Consider the following 9,588-nt stretch of genomic DNA (forward strand, 5'->3'; position numbering starts at 1 on the left):
AATTTTAATATATGAATATAAAAATTTTACAATGTCATTCTAATTTCCGTCGACGAATTATTAATATAAAACTAAAAATATAACTATTTTGAAAGAAATTTTGTCATTGTGAGCAACATCAGATTCCTAACTTCAACTTTCACTTCGCAAACAATGGATCTGATTGGTCAAAATTCATGGAACGCCAGTTTCACAATTAAAGACGCCCTTTTCAGTGAAAGTGTTGACTTGTGTGCATAAACTTTCAGACTTTGTGCAGACTTCGAATTTCGCTTGATTTTGCTGATTGCTTAATAAAAACCATTTGATTTACATTATTTATCTGTGTCTAACATCTGATATAAGATATGTCTTGTTTTGGTTTGCTCTTAGATCTCGTTGCAGGTCCTGACATGATGGACTGGAACTGCTGCAGCGACGAGGAGGCGATGGACTGGGAGCCAGTGGACTGCGTGGAGGACATGGAGTGGGAGGAAGTCTCTCTTCCTCCACAGGTAAGTCCTCCCTTGCCTCCTAAGTCGAAGGAGAACTTACCTTTGAAGGCAAAAGTGCCAGCGCCTTTGAAGTTAAGCGCACCAAAGCAGAAGGAGCGTTTAACTTTAAAGACGAAAGTACCTCAGCCAACAAAGACAAAGGCTCCTGAGATGAAGGAGCAAGCTCCTGCTAGAAATGTTAAGAAAGCTTTGCGCAGGTTGTAGGACTACGAATCGATGTATAATTGAATTTTAAGTGTTAAATGTCGCTCGAATAACAATTTTCTAAAATATCTCGATTGGCGATTCGATAAAAAGATTAAATTTGATAAAATATTACTGATTAATAAAATTTTGTCAAATAAAAAATTCTGAAAATATTCAATTATCACATAAAAGAAAACGGTTTGTTTTCCATTGTGTATAAAATTTGATTTGCAATAATCTACTGGCGTCTAATCAAATAAAATATATCTTTGCATATTGTATCGTATATGAACATTTAAAATTTCTTCTTATATATGTCCGTTGGAACTACAGCAGATTTTCATTACAATGTCGTTACAAGCCAAATTATATTGTTGGCGTCATATTATGTTAGTTTTTTAATTTATCGATCGGCAAGTAAATGCCCAATTACCGAATATTTGACTCAAAATGTTTTCTTAGTATATTTCCATTTTATAAACAGCAAAACTAACTGTATAGAAATGAAGTCTTGAAATGTTTTATGCATCTGATTGTTATGCAGCGCAGAGTAGCAATATCAAAAAAATGAAAAAGAGACAATTATTACGATTTTATAACGAGCCATAGTCGAAGGTTACATTTCAGTAATATCTGCTTGTTGTTTTCAATCATTAATTCAAATTTTTGTCTTACACAACTTATATCTTTTAAAAATACCTTGCACATGCGCCGTGAAATGTAGCAATTTTGGCATTAAATTTAGTTTCAAAGTAATTTTCAGTTTCTCCAGCAACTACTCTATGCAAAACCGCTGTAGTGTAAGATATTTTATCCGATAAAAAGAAAAGTAACCTTTTTTATTAATCTTTGTTTGCTTTTTTTTCTTTTGAAATTTTGTGAAACTTTTAATCGTGATTACTTACGTTCAACTTGGCGTTCTTACTTGTCTTTTGGCGACGTATGAATTAACGGAAGAATAATAAAGATTTGAATAAGTGGAATTATGGAGCATTTTTTTTGCACTCAACGAAGTTTTCAATTAAAATTATTTGCTATATTTGAAGCGATAAATAGCTTTGTATCTTCATTATAGTATCTTATTACTGAATGATTACTTGCTGATCTTCATTATAGCCCTGTCCTTGGGATAAATAAGCACAAAAATCCTTTACTCAATTGCAAAATACACTTAATATCAAAGAATAATTATTGACATTTTCCCAAAAATAATGCGAGTACCTTATAATACCCTCTAGTTTTTCAGAAAATTCTAAATGGAGCATTTATTTTCAATACCACTTTAATTGGCTTGTTTCTCTTTCAAACTGGTCTAATATCGTCAATATATATAAACAGAGAAAAGAGTTGCTATTTGCAGTTTTAACATGTAAAACTATAATAAAGTTTCAAAAGCGTTCAAAAAATGAGCATCTAGCCTAAAACGATATAAAATATTCAACATATCATTGCAGTACGTAATGAGATTTTCCCGATTGAATTATTAAAATTATAGAGCAAAAGATTGCCCAAGCATAAAAAAAAACGAAATGCAGCCGTTATATATATTGTTTAGCAAACTCAAATATCAAACTACAGCAATTTTTATTTATCTATTATTGTGGTAAATTTTATGAATAATTTTGAATCGCATATAATCTTTAATGAAATAGTATAAAAAAATGCAAAGAGAATTTCTGTGCAAAGCTTTCTTCTCAAAGATAAATAAATATGTCGTCAAAATATCGAATAACGAAAATAAAGATAGTTAAATTAAACTATTTTAAATAATTTATCTATTACAAAACATTATAAAATCAAACAAACATCTTTGCCATTTCATCATGTTAGAGACTTTTTATATAAGTTTCATTTGCGTACTCCTTTGCAGATATACTTATTACCAATCAATATTAATAATCTTTAATATTAAATATTACCATCTTTTTAAGATTAACACTGATTATTTTCAAAATATAAAATTTAGTCGGAAATTGCACTTATTCTTGTAAATTGCTTAATACAAAATATACATATAATATATTTTCTAAAGTGCATATTATAATATCTTTTCTTATTATACTTTCTTATATTTACTTATCTTAAAAAACTATTCGAAAATGTTCTATCTTTTTTGAGAAAACTCAAAGAATTCTGTAATTTACCTAATATGTTTGGTAAATCTGTTGCAAAACACCAAAATTACAATCAATTATATAGGCATATCTTACAATAGTCAATTTACACATTTAAAGACAGCTTCCTAATTTTAAAATTTGGCATTTAATTTGAAAGCAGACGTTTTGACTGCGCGTGCATCAATGTCACGCCATACGGCAAAATTTGGCCTAAAAGCATGCTATTGGCGATTTTTTTTTTTTTTTTGTATTTAAACAATTTTTTTCAGAATATTTTTTTAAAAAAACCAAATATCATTTGGCGATTTTTCGTTGGCAGATGTTTATTGTTGAAATACCTTATTTTATCATGCATGCAAACGGTAAACCAGTTCAATGAACGGAAGAAACACAAATACCTGAAATATAAAAATAAAATTAAAAAGATAATGAGTGCAGAATAACCATTGGATACAAAATATATAAGAAAATTTTGAAGAAAAAAATACTGAAAAAAATCTCTAAGCGTTAAATAAAATAATGACACAAAAAAATTTGCTGAAGGTAAAATCGCTATAAAGTGAAACAATATATGACATAAAAATATTTTTCATTTATAGAAAATTAACTATGAAGATATTTCTTAAAAACCAATATAATTTAATCGTTAACACATTCATCGCTGCTGGAGAAGTAGATTCAATCTTTTGAGGACACAAATAATAACAGCGGTAGCTCTGTAAACGTAAAAAAGGAAGGAAACTATGCTCATTTAACAGACATATGTAATCATCATAAATATTGTTGTACTTTTCCATTTCGATAGTGCAAATCGTGCCAAGCAGATTTTACTGGCGAAAACATACAATATAAACGCAAAACAATTTAATAATTCTATCGCCATATAGGTTATTATATTTGGTGTCGGTTGTATCCTTTTTGGCGACATTATCACCTTCGCAGGAGGTACGAAAATTTCATCCAATTTATCTAAACTGTCATGTAAAACAAATTCATATGCAATGAAGTGTGCTGTAGTTATTTTTCTTAGGACGAGATCCCGTCATTGCGATGATTGTATTTGAATTATGGAAGGAACTAAAGAATACATTATCAAACGCGTTTTAAAAATGAAACCGTTTGCTCTAATTCATTAATTATAAGCGATTTTTTTTTTAGAAAAACAGTGAAACATAAGCAGCTTAAAGCTCCTTTTTAGAATTGAGAAACAGGATATATCGAATGAAATATTTAATAAAAACTGTCCTTTTACTTTCGCTTTTAATTCAAAACATAGAATAAATGTGTATTCAAACAGACCTAAATTATATTTAAACATACTTGCAAACTTTTGCCAATTGGAATTATAATTTTCGTAAAGTATATAGAATATTTCTGCTACAGTTTAGTAATGAATGTCAATTCTGTAAGATGTGAATTAGGATACAGCCATACATTTTTGAGCCATAACTTACCAAATATGACTTTCCGGAAAACTCTAACTCTTATTTGAACAAAAAGAAAATTCAATTCTTCTAAAAAAACAGAAGTGAAAGTTTGGCGAGCATTTGAACTTTTGGCGATATTTTCTTAATCTTGTCAACAAGTCTTATGTGATAATTTTAAGTTTAAACCGTAGATCATTCCACTGGATTTACTCATAAAAGAATAAAAGTGAAGATATGCAAAAAGCCAAGAAGAAATCTCTGAAAGTAAAATTTAAAAGTAATGTGTAACATCATTGAAATAAATTACCACAGTGAATAAGAATGTCATTAATCATCAGAGATGTTACATTATACGAGGAGAAACGATTCACTGTAGACGCAAAATGAATTGTCATTGCAGAATAAATGAAAAATGACTTTAACTTAAAGTTAAGGGTTTAGCACATGAATTTAAAAAAATTTTCTATTTACAGTAAAGAAATTTCAAATTAAAAAAATTTTGAAATATAAATAAAAACAAATGTTTCTGAGTTCTAGAGAAACATCCATTTAGAATATTTTCGAAGCACGCATTTTTAATTTTCCAATGATTCATTGATGTTTAAAAAAAAAAACTTTCTATGGGAAAAATGAGTTAATTAGATCATTTATATTCTAGTCGAGGAGCTAAATCATGTAATTGAAGCAAATCACCCATCCTACCCCAGCAAGAACAGTATTGAGCCGATTAGGAATTTAAATGCAAAAATATGTTGTGCAATCAACCATAACAAGATAACATGAAACAGCAAAAACTAAAGTTATAAGCAATCCACTTAACGATTAAAAGTAAAATAAAAATACGCTAGCTAACCTTTAAGATTTTTTATTTTAAAGTATAAAATATTAGTTATAAAATTCATTCAAAAAGTCATTTCAAACTAACAAAAAATACATCATTGATAAGAATACTTTTAATATATTTACAACAGCTGTAATAGAAACATTAGAAGGCAGTTTCAGTCATAATATCAAACCTTCCATCACTAAAGAAATAAAGATGAAAGTAAAAGCCCTAAACAGCTTTAGGGCAATAAAACCAATCCATCTCCTAACAATCGAAGCACCCAAAACCATTTAAAAAAAATTTAAAACCAATTTTTTTTAAATTTTAATTAAACCAAATTTTTTAAATTTAATTTTTAACCAAAAAAATTTTAGCCACTAGAGCTCCAGGTAATAATAAAAAACCGGCTATGAGGCCGTATGTGGATTTTCAGTAGAAGAACTAAGATTCTTTAAAAATGAAGAGCCATTTCACTACAAATATATCGTTTGCACTTCAGCCGTCAAGTATGAGAAATACTTCCTTCAATTTGCATCCTCAATATGTTGGAGCTTGAATTCGCTTTTGATTAGAAATTTTCAATAACGATTTTAATGATATTTCCGTCTTCCATTGGATGCAAATCACAAAAAAGGAAAAGAGCAAGCATCTAAATATTATTTTTCATTCAGGACAAGAAATAAAATATGATGATGCTTTATTATGGATTTGTTAAAAATACTAAAAACTCTCAATATTTCCTAACACTATTCATGAATTTATCATATAGAGAGGGCACATATTTTGCACATTAACGCATTCATTTGTTTAAAAAAAAATTACTCTTCCAAATTTTTGTGCTATAATTTTTTTCAGATGTTATCACCATCGCAATAAATGTTTATTTGAATTTTAAGCGAAATATGAACAAAAAAAATGTATAGCAGCAAGTAAATGACTCCCTATTTTCTTTTCCTTCTGAAATATTAGAATAAATGAAATTCAGGAGAGTACAAAATATTTTTTTAACAGCTTTGGGTGAATAATATCTTTTAAATTCATCAGAGCTTTTAAATGATATAAGTTGAAAAATTAAAATTGAACGAAACTGAAATTTCCCACAGCTCAATATTTTGATAATCACGATACCTTATGAAACTAAAACATATACATTCGCGAATTACAGAAAAGATCAGCTGGTACTGCCCAAGGATTTAAAAAAAAAAAGGAAAAATATTTAATTAATAATTTTAAATTGTCCGTAATATATTCGGCCATTTATCATTAAAGCACATGTAAGCTGTTTCTAGGACATTTATTTGCAGTAAAAGTACTACCTACCACCTAATTTAGTAAATCTACCCGACAAAATAAAGAGAAATTATGAAATGATATAAAATCCACCCTTATATGCATATCATAACACATCGCACAAATGAATGCAAATACAAAAATTAAAGGGCTTTAAAGCAAATAGAACCTTAGCAAATAGTCTGAAAATCAATTCAAATCAATTTTAAATATCTTGTCAAATTTTCTAAAATAAAGCATCTATTTAAAAATCTAATCTTTCAATTGTTAATAATATTAAGAGCGATAGTAATGCCTGAACTTCCCTAATATGTGACTTAAATAAAACTTCCCGAATATGTGACTTAAATAAAGTGGCAGCGTTGGTCCACTCCCACTCACCAATGCATTCTTCGCGCCCCACCAGTGGCCGAGCGCCGAAGCTCTTCGAACTGGTAGGCAGAGTCCTCCGCTTTAAAAAGCGGTTTTCTGCCGGGCTGGCTGCTACGGGTTTTGCCTGGTTTCCCCGAGCTTCTCACGAATGTGGGCCAGCTTCCCTTACAAGTCCTTCCAGGGAGGCACTTAGCGCACTTCGACCATACTCATTTGGCATTAACCCTTTCTAAATTAAATGTTGAAGAGACCAGAGCTTAGTTAAGCAGCATTCACAAATTTCCCAGGTTAAGGTAAATGATAAGAATAGGTAATTAGTAATAAGTTTAGGTATTATAAGATTATTAATTTGTAAGTTACACGAGTGCGCTAGGTTTTTGTGGACGCGTTGATCCGCTTTCCCTTTTTACCATCAACGCACGACAGTTTCCTTATTGATAACCTGAATGTGTAACCAGGAGATGGAACTTATTTTTAGGAATGTGCGAGGGAGGTTGATGTATTTTCAACCTCCCGGGGCTGTCCGGAAATGTAAAAATCGGTGTGCGAGCGGACAGCCTCGAGGGACTCTGGTAGCCGACCTCCAAGCGGTGTTCCTCGGGCAACGTTGTTTTAAATTCAACAGCGGCTGACGGGCTACCGAAATTTTAGAAAACTAATCGAATTCATTCTCTGAATTAAATTGATTTAATAATAAGGTATAATAAATATCGGCATTGCTAAACAATTCTATATGCAGAAATTATTAAGAAATTATTGGTCACGGTGTTTATATTATAATATTTTAAAATCACCCATTCTCAAATCTTCACAAACACAAACTGTTTTTACTTTTACAAACTTTTTGTTTTTGCCTTTTTATGATTTATTTCAAATTGTTGTATATATGCAATAATAATGTGGGAAAAGGCAACGACCAGCATTAATATTTGAAATATATTTATTAAGATTAAAGTACAAAGGACAAAACATTACTACATAGAACATAAAAGATACATGAGCGTGAGCTGCACGTCTTGCAGTCTCACTGCCCAACTCTCGTCTGCCAATAATGGCGGGAAAGCATCACGTGATTAATGACGTGACGCAACATGGCCAGCATGGCGCCTTAATTAATGCACTTTTAAAAGCTTGATAGGAATTTAGATTTCTTTGGGAGAAAAAAAAAGATTTAGCAGTACCGGAAACTAACCTCTTTGCAAAGATTAATTTTTGTTGTTCGCTTAAAGAAGGAAAAAGCGAAAAATTCTCTTCAACATCACAAAAAAAACATTTAATCGAATAGGAATCATTTCCTGTGAAGTTTCTACAACTACCACAGAGATCGCGTAATAAAAAACAAAACTGAAGGTTTATTTCATTCATCTTTTGTTTATTCGAGGGATCATTTTTGAGTGATCCCCTTTTGGCGCCAGTAATTAATGCCTGACTGTTATTTATTAATGTTTCGTCTGAAGTTACGGGGATGGGGAAGGAAGAATTATTACCCGTATTACTCATAGAGCTGTTACTAATAGATGAACTTTCGGTTTGAGAAACCTTTTGAGGAGACAAAGGTTTTTCTTCTGTTTCCGATAAAAAACTAGTATCTAGCGAGTTCTGAAATTCATTTAAATCTGTTAGGGCTTTAAAAATATTTTCACACAAAGCATCTTTGTCGGTCTCAGTTACTTCTAAGTGTAATAAATTAGAAACGGAGATAAAGTCAGATAAAGAAAAATTATTCAACAACTCTTGTTTATGTTTTTCTACATCTAAATTTTCAAATCTTTCAAAATTTCTCATTCTTTTTCGAGAAGAATGGTCAAAATTACTGTAACCTAACACAGAGTTAAGCAATTTTACTGAATTAGTTTTTGCATATTTAAGGGAGTTAGCGATTAATTGAATATCGCCTAGTTTTAAAGACATTGTAATGAATTAAAACAGAACTAATGCACATTCACTCGGGATTAAAATTTAAAGGGGGAAAAATTGCGCCTACCTGGTTGGGAGCAGTCGAATTATTCACTCTTAAATGTTCCTTTTTTTTTTTTTAAAGCAGCCAGTATATGTCAGCACAGTTGCACAAGAACACGAAGTAATTGAACCTTTAACGTTTTCACTTGAATCATATCCATCCAAAACGTGCACTAACGTCCATTCACCAGTCCAGTAAAGTATGCACGGCAAAATTCCACTCTTATCAAAATTCTTAGCATCAATTTAACGTCTTAAATTGTACTAACGTCCACAGCTTTTTCAACAATTTGGCGGGATTTGCTAGAGGTATTCACGAGAAAGGCCGAGCCCCCAAAAATGTGGGAAAAGGCAACGACCAGCATTAATATGTGAAATATATTTATTAAGATTAAAGTACAAAGGACAAAACATTACTACATAGAACATAAAAGATACATGAGCGTGAGCTGCACGTCTTGCAGTGTCACTGCCCAACTCTCGTCTGCCAATAATGGCGGGAAAGCATCACGTGATTAATGACGTGACGCAACATGGCCAGCATGGCGCCATACAGGATACGGGATCTGCCAGCGCTTCCCACAATAATAATAATAATAATAATAAAGACAAATAAGAAGCAAAGGATCACCATCTGATAACTTTCTTATAAAACAAAATTATATTATGAATATTTATATATTATCTACAAGGCTTACGAATGAACTTAAATATCCATTTGGTGTTCTTCAACTAATCTTTTATTGCAGTTTCTTTTTGTTTTTTGTCACATAGCAGAACCTTGGTATAAACGAAAGAGCAATAAATATTGCATCATGGATTTTTCGAAGAAGGGGCAATGCAGAGTCTTATTTTGTCAGCAGTAGAAATGAGTGCAAATGGCATTTAAAATCGAATGCATATACAACTTAGCACAT

This window comes from Argiope bruennichi, chromosome 10 (genome assembly GCF_947563725.1).
Source record: "Argiope bruennichi chromosome 10, qqArgBrue1.1, whole genome shotgun sequence".
NCBI lineage: Eukaryota > Metazoa > Arthropoda > Arachnida > Araneae > Araneidae > Argiope > Argiope bruennichi.